The following is a 15,000-nucleotide window of genomic DNA, read 5'->3' on the forward strand; positions in this document are numbered from 1 at the left end:
AGGAGATAAAAGGGCTAGCAGTGGAAGCAGCAAAGACCTTAAATTGTTAAAAATGGAACACTGAAAAAAGGCAATCTATAATTTTTCCCCCACCCCATGAGAAAATGGGCTAAAAGAGTTCTATTGAGAATACCAAATATAATTCATTGTATGGGAGTTTAAAAGAAGAAATTAGAACCTATGCTATACACTGTTATATTTAACTTAATTGATTCATAAATATGGTCATTAGTTTATATATGGTGTAAAATCTGTTTATCCATTACATAAACCCATTTTTAAATTTAAGTCTTAATTTATAAACCTTATCAGATAATTGGCTATTTCCAATATAGGAGAGCTTTGAATACCAATCAAGTGCCACAAAGAAAGGGCAGACCATTCCTGATTTGATCTGCTATAACCCAACTTAGCTGACAGAGTGGATAAAAGAGAATAAATTGGAATATTGAAAAGGCATGATTATGAAAGAACAAAATGAAAAGTACAGAAGTATAAAATGAAGTAGACAATGTTTCTTGTCTTTAATATAGGACCAATAATGAGTATCTTACAGGAAGTACCAACAGGAGTAGAGAAAAGTGAATAGGTTCTTCTCAGGAGCAGAAAGTAACCTAGACTTACTGGTCTCCCAGTAATGTTCTTTCTCACCTGCATTTCTGAATGCTTATAGAGGAAAGAAAAAATTAATCTATTCAGCCATAATAAAAGAATATTAAAAGAAAAGACATTTCAACCATTGATATAATATCTAAACATACAAAATCATAAATAGCTTGTTATGCCTTTTCCCATATTTTATGAAACGATATTCTCAAAGAATAATCTGTGAGAATATCTTTGACTCCTTAGCAAATCTGTTCTGACCTTATCTTTCAGAGAAAAGTCTTTTAAAAGCAAGGACCGAAATTACATCAATTAAATCTACCCTTATCTATCTATTTATCAATCTAACATCTATCTAAAAAAAAGAAAAAAAAGCCTAATTCTTGTAGAAATCAGATAGTTCCAAAAAACAAGGGGGTAAGATAGAATTTATTTATATTTGGAGAACATGAATATTAATTTCAGAATCATAAATCAAGAGATTATCTTAATTTTTACAATTGTCTACTAAAAGCTCCAAATTGCCTCAATTCATTTTCTTTTTTATGTCATAAACTCACATCAACATACAGTCGATGACATAAAAACATATTCAATATTCACTCAGCAAAGATTTATTAGAAGTTTCCTTTATAAAGGATATGCTGGGACCTCTGCTCAGAGCCATCATTCTTTTGGAGAGCAAGAAAAAAATTTCGATCACACTCTATATCCTGTAAACTGAAATATAACGTTTATATTCCCAATATGGGTATAAAGTCCCCAAGACAAAATTAGAGTTTTGATCTTAGATTATCCCATGAAACTACTCAAGCTTTACTTTTTTAATGCATTCTGGTATCTAAAATTTAAAGTTTTTGGTAACTTTAAATAGACAATGCAAAAAAATGTTATTCATTAGTTTCTCTTAGTATTATTTGATCTATGATATTCAGAGTTCTACTTAATGATTTTTTACTTAAGTGTAGAGACTCGGGGATTTCATACCATGAAACTTCTTTTACTAAAAATAAAACTGTGGCTATATTCATTATAATTTGATAGGTCACGTGATGCAATTACTGTTTTTAAGTTTGCATGTCTTAAAATTCGATGTTGTAAATGACTTCAGGGAAATGATATTTTAGCTTCTAAAATTCATTTTTAAAACTTACTATATAATATCAGGATCAGCCAAAATTTTTTAGCCATATAGTTTAAATATATAATAAAATGTATAATATTATTTTATCTCAAACATTTACTGGTCGTAAGTTATATATTAACCAATCTTGTATAAGTAAATGTATCATGCTAAAATTTGACTTTTTAAAACTAAATATATATTAAAGGATTATATAATACTGGGATTGATATTTTAAGATTTTTAGAGTAGGAATATATATAAATGAAACTTTACAACTTAATTTTTCCAACTTCTCAAATACACTTTTATAAATTAAACAAATGTCCTTTATTAAAAAAATCATTAATTCTTTTTATTATCAGTTTTATAGGTACATTTAACTATAACCTTGGTTCACTCAGAAAAAGTCAAAAGTTTACAGTTATTTTTAGCAAAAAATATTAACTTACTTGAAAACAATTTTTCCTCCTTTCTAAATAAACAGAAAGAACTGAACACCCATCTACAAAATAATATTTTTAAAGTAATAATTATCTTTGTCTTCCTTCGAATAGTGCATAATCACAATGACTAAATTCATTGCTTCCAGGAAAATACATGTTATAAAATTATAGGTATATAATTTGCACAACTGAAATTATGAGTGATAGGTTAGCATTATTAATGATTTACACATACCTTGGACAAGAAATATTAACAACATTAATAGCTACCATTTATTATGTGCCAACTAAGTCCCGGGCCTTATCTTAGGCCTTTTACATATATTATTATTAATAGTCACTACTACCCTGCAAAGTATAGGTTATTTTTTCATTTTTACATCTGGTGCAACTGTGTTTCAGTTCTGGTAAGCACTTGCCTGAGGCCGAACAAGTGGAAGAGCTGGAATTCAAACTCAAATCTCTGTCATTTCTGTCTAGGATCTTTGACTTTACTCATCAATGATAAATTATGTGCAAATATGCTTCTTAATTTTTCAAAATTCTTTATCGATTAAAATGTTTTCAAAAAGAACATCTGACAACAAACCAGCCACAGGCTTCAATCAGGTAGAGACATTTGGGGACTAGATTGGTATTAACACCACCAAATTTTGAATTCTAAAACGTCGCTGTTTGTAGTATAATCATGTTATCTGAGACAGAAGTCATTTCAATTTCATTTTTAAACATCTGCTTAAGACTGTTTTTGAAAAACAAAGGGTAGTTATATTGTGATAACTGTTGTGTAATATCCCCCCTAATGAAAAGTTATGCTTAATAAAAATATACTAATTATTGAATGCTTACTGTGAGTGGCTAAATACTTCAAATGCAGTATTTAACTTTTACAACAACCCTGTGAGGAATACTATTTTCCTGACTTTACAGGTAAATAAACGGGAGCACATAGGTATTAACCAGTTTACCCATAGCCAAGACGCTAATGAGTAGAAGAGCTAAGTTTAGACTCTAAATTTGCCCACGTCAAAGTCCAACGCTCACCATTATACTATCTTGCCCTACACGCAGTGGTCTTTAGAAGTGGATTTCATTAAAATTTCCACACAAGGACTGGGGCTGAGCCTGTGATCATATATGAGTGGGCTGAGCCCACAGGAAAAAAGGCAATGGCTGCAGCTATGTCTTGGCTTCTTGCCCCATCTAAATTCTGAAAATTCATTTCTTTACATCACAAGTGAACTGTGTGTATTATGTAATCTCTAAGATCCACTAAAGCAATTAAGATTATTAAGATCCTATTAATGCATTTAATTTCTGTAGCTGAACAGTGCTACTAAAAATATCACTGAAGTTTTGCTGTGGTTTTGCTATTATTTCTATTCCTCCCCAGTAGCATTATAGAAGTTTTAAGTGTGACCAGAGTGGAGTCATGCAGAATGGACTTCTCTGTTCCACCTCTGCTAAAGCATGTGTGACCTTGGGGAATTAGCCCAACTTGTCTATGCTTCAGTTTGTTAATCCATAACATGAAGAAAATACTAACACCTATCCCAAAAAATTGTGTGAGAAAAAAATAAATGTAAAAGTGTTTGGCACAGAATAAACTCAAGAAAAGTTAACATTATTTTTATTGTTATTATTATATTAGAAAATGGAGAAACTATGTTATACAATTTATGTCAAATCACTTTAAAAAATCACACAAAAAATAATTAGGGAAAAATGTTCACTGCTAGTATTTATCCCTTTACCTGGTATTAAACATCTTTAACATTCATTTTTTACGTGCATTTTGTTCTCTTTTTTTTTCTTCAGTGTTTTTAGATGGCAAAGCTGACAGGATCAGCATCAGATTTAGATAGAATGATAATATGCAAAAGCACACAGAATTCTCACATGTATAAATGCTGTCTAGTTATTTTAAGACATTTTGTGGAAACTACTAAAGTGGTAGGGATGGGACAATGATGCATCAACTGAATTAATCACTATCATCACTCTTCTAAAGAAAAAACAAAGCAACTTCAGCATACTCAATCATCATGAACACGAAGAGAATGGAGTTGCATAAAACCAAGGCTGGGTACTGCCTGGTTCTCTGGTAGGTGATGTGTTAAAAATTTGCAGCCATTGACAGAACACTTGGTCCATAGTTTTCAAACTCTGAAGTTCCTATTTATAAATACCACGGAGAGGCATTTTGGTTTACTTGCTAGTCTGCTTTCTATCTGTGTTTGTTTGTTTCCTTACAAAGAGAAAATTCAACTGTTTTATAGAACTGTGGAAAACCCTGCAACCAAATGTTTGAGACTATTTATGAAGAATTTTATATGATGGCAAGAGTCAAAATGACACAGATAATAAGCGTCAAAGACACACAGTGAAGAAAGGCCGCTCTCTTTTTTCAAATGCGGGCAATTCAAAGATGTGCGGATGTCTAAATCTCACCAAAACTCAAACATAAATATAGGAGTAATTCTATGGTTTTTGGCTTTTTATCCTCTTCCATAGATATAATTGCTTGCCACTGATCCAGATGCATTTCTGCCCTTGTACTGTTAATTCAAGGATAACCCAGATACCAAGAATATGTTTTAGAAGGGCTATGAAGAATAAAGAATAGCCCCTATACTGACTTACGTCAGCAAGAACATATAAGGTAAAAGGATTAGTTAATCTCAAGGGTTTATATATTCTTCTAACCATTTAATTAACCACAGTCTGATATTTTGCCATGTGATTTATTTAAAAATATAGAAAAGTTAAATGATGATTATATTATTGAAGGAAGGAAATATATAGTAACCAATATAGTTAGGCTATTTATAAATAGATTAGGAATAAATGGCTGATACTGTGGATAATTAAAATTTAGATTATTTTACTCTCTATATATAGTGTGTGTATATATACATATACTATATGTATACACATATCATATATATATTTTTATATATATATAGTAATATGGTATATATGTTCACTGCTAGTATTTACCCTTTTACCTGGTATTAAACATCTACTTAAACATTCCATTTTTACATGCATTTTGTTCTCTTTTTTTTCAATGTTTTTAGATGGCATGGCTGGTATATTAGATGATATATATTAGATGGTAATATACCACATTACCTTATGAAATATTTTTCTTCTCATAGAATACTTTGCACATTTTATCCTGTAGATCAGTGTTGGGCTAGCCACTACAGACTACAAACAAACGTAATACTGCGAAGATGGGATACGCTGAAACAGCAGCTATTAGTAATTTCTCACATACGTGTGTGCAAGGAGAAAAGAAAAATGGCTTAGTGCATCCTAGTTCATTCATAGAGCTTTGAGAATTAATCACACTTATATTGCTCAATACTAACAGTAAGTATTAGGAAACAAATGTCAGGTTATAAATATAAGAAATGTGCCTATTATTTTATCTTTGCTGTCACCTAGATTTATAATATGTATACATTTAAATTACGTACAGATTTCACATTCATGTATAATATAGATCTATATTATATATGCAAATATTATATATATACATATAATAAAAGCTGCTTTAGTACATAGGAATGAGGAAAAATAAAGGCAAAGAAGCCTCTTCTAAATAAAATCATCATTGAAATATACTGCATATGTTCTATTGGGAGACTGTAATTCAAATGATAGATATCAGAGATAGCAACAGTCTTCTGTTTATACCATGTGAAACAGCAGAGAGATGATCACTTAGCTTTTGTTTTGGTTCCAATTCATTTTTTTTTCAAGAAGTGTAATTAAAAACTGCATTAATGCCACCAATTATGGCCTCCAAGGGACCAGAAACCCCATGTTACTCCGTGATGGAACACAACTGAGCTGCAAACATCCATTTACCATTATAATACTCATTAATCCTGCCAAAAACAACTCATTACGGGACTTCAAGGAAATCATCTCATAGGCAAACACAGCACAGAATCTGTCATTGCATTCCTCACAGCAAAGTTGCAGAGGTGGAAACTGTTCAATGTCACTAATTTATGATGCTAAAAACTATGATTTTGCTTTTCATCAAGCTAAGAACTTTATGTAAAAGAACTGGGCTGAACTCTCACCCTTTAAGCAAAGTCTTAATAAGGAAGTGGTTTGACTCAAAATCTCAGTAATAAGCCTGAAAAATTTCACTAACTATCAACTTATTCCAGAATCCTATATCACCTCATTGGACACCAGCACTATTAGTAAATTTTCTCCCAAAGTAGTAACACAAATCCCACCATATCCATTGTCATTTTTCTGACTGGATATAAAATGAAATATAAACCCTCTCTCATTCTTTAGTCAATTGAATATATTCAAATATGTTGGCTCTTTTTTGTATCCTCAGCTAAATCTCTCGGCTACTTGTTAGATTTGATGTCAATGTTCTGGGAAAAGTAGCCCTAAAATATCATCCAGCAAACAAAACTTTGAGTTTTCAATTATCACTTTATAATTATTGCAAAGATGAATGATTAGAGAAGATACTCATTTAAAATACATGAATGACTCATGTTTCAAGACTAAAACCAAACTATTTTCTTTCTCTTAAATACCACATTTCTCTGATATTTCAGGAATCTCTGCTTGAGCAGAAATTATCTAAATAAGATATTTTAAAAGATGTTCTAAAATAAGCTTAGATAAATACTAAGCTAACTTTAAAATATTTGGTTACGTTAATCTCTTTTAATAGGATTTGAAATAAGAGAAAAAAATTTGTATGAAAAATTTCCCACAAAGACTATATATTTCTCTCATAAAATTGCTTGAAAAAAATGAAGAGCAAGTGATAATATAAAGTATCTGAAATCTAATAAGTGGCTATCTTTAATCAAGATTGCTCTTTCAGAGTTTAAACTAAATTTTTTTCATGTATTTTAAAAAATAGCTCATTCCACAAAATTCTAATGAAATGAGTAGCAAAATTATCTAAATTAATGGAATCAGTAGCAAAATTAGGCCTAAGTGACTTTCTTCTACAAATTCTGGAAGTTGATACTTGGAGTAAAAATTGAAGAGAAACATACAATTTACAAGTGATAAAAACACAGGATTTAAATTTATCGTTTCCTTTTAGTTTTCAGGTTTGGGATTTAAATCTTGAGAATAAGTACAAAGTGAATGCTGCATGTTATCACAGAAATCAGGAGTTATTTGCTCAATTGTCAACCTTATAGATTATAAAAGTTTCCTTCTAGACCCTAAGCTCTGTGAGAACTGTCTTGTGCACCACTGAATTATCAGCTCTTAGCATCACGTGGAAAATAGTAATTAAATGTTTAGTGAATGAACAAATCATTGAATTTAACCAGGATAATATTCTGTGAATATGCAAATATCAATGTTGTATCACTCATGTAACTCTTATTTTATCTTTTATCTCAAAAAGGTGGATTGGCTTTATAGTCTAAGTTCTGAACTCCTTTCCTTGAGGTGAGTGCGTTATGAGCAAGATGTGAAAGTTTTCAAAAACTAAGGAAAAACTCTACATTCTACTTCTTTGTTGATGCAAGAAAGCTACCTACTAAGAGAACTAGGAATAAGACAACTAGAAAAGACATGATTGTCATGGACTAACAGTCTTTTCCCTGGCTTTTTGGGCCTTGATTTACTTACCGCATCTAGGGTCCTGGATTAGTCTGGAAGGGTTAAATCTTTAAAGGCTGGAAAATTTGCCCAGAGCTGAAGATGATCAGAAGAGCACTGAGGGCTGAGCTAAAATCATCAAGGTGCCTGTGATGTTAGAAGAGCACTTCTAACCTTTAGCTCATTGCCCTCTTAGGGCAAATAAAAGAAAGCAAGAGAAGGAAATCTTGGCTTAAAATACAACTCACTCATTCCCCAGTCTATCTCTGGCCCTTGATAAGATTTTTTCATGATCCCACTGTAGACTTGGACATCGGGACCTAAAGTGAATTAAATGACTTTTAAAAAAATATGAAATTTCTTGTATTCTAGATTTTTGGACCAAAATCTGTGCCCATAGGGAATGAATGCCAAAAATCCCATATTCCTATTTCTCCTTGCTGGGAGAGTTCAATATGGATCTTAGTTTATCAGACTAAGAGTTGAACAGGTTGGAAATGGGAGTAAAGGCTGGCTGGTACCTCCAGCTCCTTTCTCAAACTACTAGCAAATAAGTAGATGTTTCTTTGATGACATCCTTGCCTCCAGGAAGGCATCAAGTTAGATGGGAGCACATATTTCTTGTTTTGTTTTCAAATCGTGCATTGGGATGCGTAGAGAATCTTCATTACAGTGCTAGTTACTTAATAGGTACTGAATGTTAAATAAATGTTATGTGAGGTAAAAATTGGAAGATTTTTAGGGAAATTGATATTTTTAGGTTGTAAAAAATGAAATGGCTTTAAATCTAATATGCGGATATAAGCGGGTCATGTTGCATGTGCACCATATTCACAATTTAGCACTTCTCCTTCCAGAAGCTACAGAGGCTTTTTCTCAATTTTCTGTGCAATAAATTTTAAAATAATCTTAATTTACCAACTTTTAAATGTCCTTTTTACCTTTTAATTTGTTATTTATGGTAGAAAACTTACTTCATTATCTCTGAATATGTATATTCAATTCTAAATTAATGTAGAGAATATCAATCATAATAAATAAAAATAATTCTTAATCTGCTGTATTTTACATGTTTTAAAAAGACTGATGTGTAGAAAGAAACTCATTTACGATGTGTAAGTAACTATTCTTTGGGAATTGAATAACCAGTACATGTGACAGTGTTCAAAGATTCAAGCACAGTGTGTTTCCTAGGGTACAGAATAAAGGACTCCCGAATCTTTCTGAGATATGGAATCTACAGTGTCAAAAATGCCAGCTCATCTCTGGATGTCCCAGACCAATGTAGAACACTATGTCACTTTGGGAAATTTAAAAAACGATGTGTTTTGTCATTAGGAAAATAAAATGTCACCCTCAAGGTGTTACAAGAGTATGAAAACATTTGCATTTATTAATACAGCTTAATGTGTGTTTTCCGTTAAGAGTTTTAGGAATGACAAATAACTTCAATTGTATAAATATCATACACAGTAAATGCCCCATCAGCACACAGACTGACAGACGCATACACAGATGAGAGTGAAAATGTACCAAGAAAAAAGAAAGAAAAGTTTACCACATCTTTAAACAGCAAGAGTAAAAAGTTTTGCTTGAGAACTTGCTTCCTAAAGTTCTGGAGAGACTAGTCACACTCATGGTCTACTGTTAAAGTAAAATTCATATAGTAAAATACACATATGTTTCAGTAATTGTTTAAGGTTATTTCATTGATGATCATTACTTCTGGAATCAGGTTAAAACTATGTACACTTTAATTTTAGGAAATAATTGCTAAGCAATTGCTGCCATTAAATTTTCTAATTCAGGTAATTGCCTCTCACTCCACCCCTTCCACATTCCTCCTGCCCGTCCCCACTGTAGGCTTCATTCTCATCATTAAAGCAATCTAAAAGAGATCAACAACCATGAATGTCGCTGAAAAAATGTAATAAAAAATAAGGTGGAAAGCAATGATAAAATATTCGTCGAATTATTCTGTTTAAATATTAAGTCTTTTGATAATGGTGTGCTGAGTCTACCTGGATTGACATATGGGATATACTCTTTAAGATTTTATGGCATATGTACCCAGGACTTGTTCTGATTTGACTTCATTTTAGTTGTTTTTGACCTCTTTTCTAATTTCACACACACACGCACACACACATCACTGTAAAACCAAGCTCATGTTTCCAGATGCTAGTTTCTCCTCTATCTTGAGACAAACAACTGTAAAAAAACATGATTATAATGTACATGTCCCTGACTGACAGATATATATTTCAATAATATATTTTGAACACCTGTGGCATATTATTTCTAATGATATTAACTAGCTGATTTTCAGTCTTCAATGATTTAATGCAGCAAAGGCGATAGCCTATTGCCTGATATTCCTTTAATTGTTTTTACTCAACTATTAGCCTTATAATATGACAATCCCTAACTCATTTCATAAGTCAGGTGGTATAGGTTACTTAGAAAATTTAGACCCGCCAAAATATAAATTGTTAAGAATTGTGGAAGAGAGGCTATAAAATTTCAAGTTATTTGTCTACAAAGGTTTACCTTATTAGAAAAAAATCGAAGGTTATCACATGCTCCTTCTGAAATGTTTCAGAACATCAGATGAAGTCATTATCAGTTAAGGTAATCCTGTAACATTGGCACTGTCTCTGAGAAAATTAAAGGCATAATGTCAAAATCTAAAAGTAAAACCTACCCTGGACATAGAATAGCTTTAGCTTAACAGGTTCTATGATGTAAAATACATGAGGTATATCACAAGATGATGTCCAAACAACCTAAGGTAATGAATATGTCATGAAAATCATTGATGTTTTCCAAATTCTGGAGATTTTAAATATTTAAAATCTCTATCAATCTAACTCAATGCTCTATCAAAAACTAAAAATTTTAAATTATCTTCAAAATTTGTGAAATGAACGTTCATATTAAATGACTCACCTCCCTGAATCTTTTGTGCTTCCTTTGGTACCATGTATCAGGTACAAAGTAGGGAATCATCAGAGAGATGAATGAGTTCTCCATCCCTAAGCAGATAAAGCACTAGAAGCTGCTATAAACAGCTTCAAGAATTCCCTGAAAAGAACTTCAGGAAAAGGAGACACTGGCTGAGCAATGGCAAAAAGCGGCAGTTGGTAGCAGTGCAAGGAGCTCCTAAAACTGAAAAAGACTCTAGAGGACTTGGAAGGATCCTGTGGTTACAAATTGATGAGGTATTATAGGATTTCATTTACCCTTGGAATCACAGAACTGGGCAATACATAACATTATTGTGAAAGCAGCAATTTCTTCTTTCATCTTCCACAGGTAGTTATAACTTTCATGTAAAAGAACTAGATCTTTATTCAATGATGTTGAGTTTAATTTTTTTTCCAAAATTAAATATTATTTCTAACATGGACCAATCCATTCAGATATGGACACAAAACAAAGCCAACCATATCACTCATGAGGCTTTTCGTAGAGTCTTAATGTTACTTCACAGACTCAAAGGCTTTGCTTGGTCTGTTTTATGAGTAAAAGCTAATCGTTTCTCTCCAGTGCTCTCTAATTGTTCCCACTAAACAGAATACAGCAAGAAGTTGAAGTTTAATAATGTGTCAAGGTGTCTTAAGAATTAAGAATAATATATTTGGTTAGCACTACTTCTATGATGAAAAGAGACTGAGAAAATTAAGATTGAATATTATAGCTGAATGTAAGAAAATATCATTTCTAATGATCTTTTTGAGTTGTGGGCTTTAGAACAAAAAATTATTGACTGTCTAAACTTTCTAATGCAGGATCCTTATGTTCCAAAGCAATAAGAAGTCTAATAGCTTTAAAGATCTCAAAAAGGCATTTTGCCCATGATATGTTGTAGCACAGTGAAGTAACAAAAATATAGATCTACCCATCTAAATGAATGAAACATATAGAGTGAAGTTGTAGTATCTGATGCCAGATATTGATTAGTGAGAACATAATGAATTGTATGATCTATAAGACCATAATCTTGCTATTAATCTGCCTTTCAGGTCATAATCACATAAACTTCAAAACGCTAAGCCAAATAGCAAGAGTTCTTCAATTGGATTCAAATTACTGAAAATATATACAAATTAATGTTTGCAATTATCCTATGAAAACTGAACTTTATTAAATACCTGGCATCAGACTGACTATAAGAAGAAAGAAATACCATTTTCTTGTATTGATCAACATTGTGCAAATAAAAACATTGGCATGTTTGGATTTTAAAAGGTCCATCTACATTTGTTATCTTCCCCATAAGCACAAATTTTAAAAATAAACTTTAATACTGATAATGTTCCCATTATGTTGCTCCCAAAGGGTAACTTTCATTTACTGCACTGGAAGATTCCAAATACTAATAAGTTATTAATTTATATAAGTATCCTATACAACAAAAGTGAAATTGTACTTTATCATTAATTTATAGTAGCTAGTGAATTGGAAACATTAGTTCTTTCTATTTCATAGGTCTTCTGGTCTGATGCTGTGCTTTTAGCAGGATATCTCCCAAATCATGAAAGAATTATTAGAGGAAATACTACAGGACTATATATTTTGTTTCAAAGTTTGTGAAGGTATAGCTCATTGCGACTTTATTATATCAAATGTTAATGATATTGTAATATAATTTTTCTTTTTATCCTTTTCATACTCTTGTTCTATCCTGCTCTTCTGTACCATTTTGGGGTTAAGAAGTAAAAAAATCAAAACAAACATCAATATTCTATGAAAAAAAATTAACCCCTTTATTGTGATCACATTTTTCCTTTAAAAGTTTAAATTTTAATTTTTTTAAATTTTTTTATACTTCGTTTCATGACTTGCTTTCAGAACAAATAATTTAATGGCTGTTTGATTGTTTTATTATTTATAAGCTGTATTGCCTTAATTTTTTTCGATTGGAATACAGATTTACTTACAGGTAATTTAGTAATATTTACTTTTTTGTCACAAAAGTGGCATTTCCACTGTCTCCTATGACAATCAGTTATTGGAACCAATAATATTCACTGTGGAAATTCTCCATTAAACATTTTTTTCTTTACCTTAGGACTTTTCTCCCCCCTCATTCTGTGACGATATAAACAATTCGTCATAATAAGAAAACTCCATACGTTTGAAGATCAACAAGATTTCAAACCGCTGATTTTTAACTTTACACCATTTTTAGTCCCTTTACATGGCTCCTAGGCTAATTCTATTTTTATCTGACATACTATGGAGCTTAAGATTAGAAAAATATCTTTTTCAACGAGTCTAACACATAACTGACTACAATGAGATTATCGTTTCCAGATTTCTGACAATGAATTCCTCATTTTATATTTATTATAGATTAACATGAGAATAATGAATGTTTCTATTTGTATTTTCTTTACAGTAATGTATTATAAAATTAATTATGGTAACATATTTCATAGCATATAAACTCATGCTTAGAATATTATTGATGGCTAAAATTTTCTCTTGAAAATTTAGAGACAGGAAATTCAAGTCAAGTTTATAAGATATAAGAGGAAATATGTTAATGATCTTTATATTAGAAAAATAAAATGACATAATGGTTTTTAATGATGAGTAATAAGGAAAAGTAAATATTATCTAAATTAGTCATAGATCTTTTTAACTGAAATACCTAAAAGAAGTTAGAAAGAAGATAATCAAATACTTCATACTTCATTTATTGACAGATAAAACTATAATTTTGACATGTCATTTATCGACAGAGAAAGAAACATAAACTTCCCAAGAGCAGGAATTTTGTCTAATCTGTTTGCTGATATGTTCCTTAACACCTAGGACACTATTTGACATTTTGGACTCAATCAACAAATACGTGTTGAATAAAAAGAAAGTATATTTTTCTAATGAAACATTTTCTGTCTCTCACACTCTCTTTGCTCTTTCAGCTCCTGTACATTAGAATAATTTTATTCTCACTTTTCTATCTCTGAGCTTTCTCCATGTCCTCTTCCACCTAGATAACTAATCTCTACTCTTTAGGTTTCAGTTTTATATCATTATCTTAGGGGAACATTCTCTGACTCAACATACCAGAATAGTTTCCTTCTATTTTTGGATCCCATATCATTCCAATTTCCCTTTCAGTGAAATTCATCAGGTTAGCAATTACTGCTTTAAAGCTTGTGCTCCTCAACCAGACACTCAGTTCCATGAAAGAATGTTTTATGCCGGTCCTATTATGGCTTATTATACTTATTTTCTATTTTAACTCCAGGGCCAAATGCCTGAAACATGGTGGGTAATCAATAAGTACGTGATGCCTAAATAGAAGAAGGATGAAAGGAAAAAAGAAAGGAAGGAAAGAAAAAAAATGTCTCACACTTATCTTTCCAGTCTCTTGTGAAGACATGTTCTGTTGCTGTTGGCAAAGATAGTTGTTATAATCCAGGGAACCAAATTACTAGCCTTTGTTGTAGTTTCATCAGTAGTTTCCCAAACAAGGAGTAGAAAATCAAATTAGAATAAAAGCAAAATTTTAAACAATTCCATTTCTTGGAACTTCACTGTTAGGAGTAAACTGTACGGCTCACTAAAATTGGCACACAATAGGATCCAGAAACACAGAAGAAAATAGCTAATGCAACAATACAAACAAAAAAACAAATAAAATTATATATGTAAATTATTCCCCAAGCCTCCATTCATCTAAACCTCAACCATTGCCACGCACCCAACTGAAGCTCTACTAGCTTCTAGTACCTTCTCATTTCATCATTCCACACAAATGTCCAAAGGGGTTTGGACTCTTTGGGACTCATAAAACACGTGACTTTTTAAACCTATGACTATCATATCATCTATGATGACTTACATGCATATGTGATGGTCACTGATGCACTTATTAATTCTTGCAGTCTCTTTTTTGTCAGGTGACAATCTCGAGTATTGCTTTGACTTTCATTTTAAGATGGTTCAGAACTAATGGTATAGTGCAGGTGTATTTCACCATAAAGATATAGAAAATGTAAGAAAGGCTATTAAAATTAATGTGATTCTTTGTAATACCATAAGTTTTGGCTTTTTGGAAAAACTTTTCCAGAAATTTTCCTTGAACAGTAATCTCCTCTACAGTATATCAAATATGAATCAAACATGTGATTTCTGATGCCTACTTGTTTTATACTATTAATTTAAAATATTTTGATTTGCATTCAACTTTCCATT

This window comes from Pteropus alecto, unplaced genomic scaffold (assembly GCF_000325575.1).
Source record: "Pteropus alecto unplaced genomic scaffold, ASM32557v1 scaffold7, whole genome shotgun sequence".
In the NCBI taxonomy this organism is placed as follows: Eukaryota; Metazoa; Chordata; class Mammalia; order Chiroptera; family Pteropodidae; genus Pteropus; species Pteropus alecto.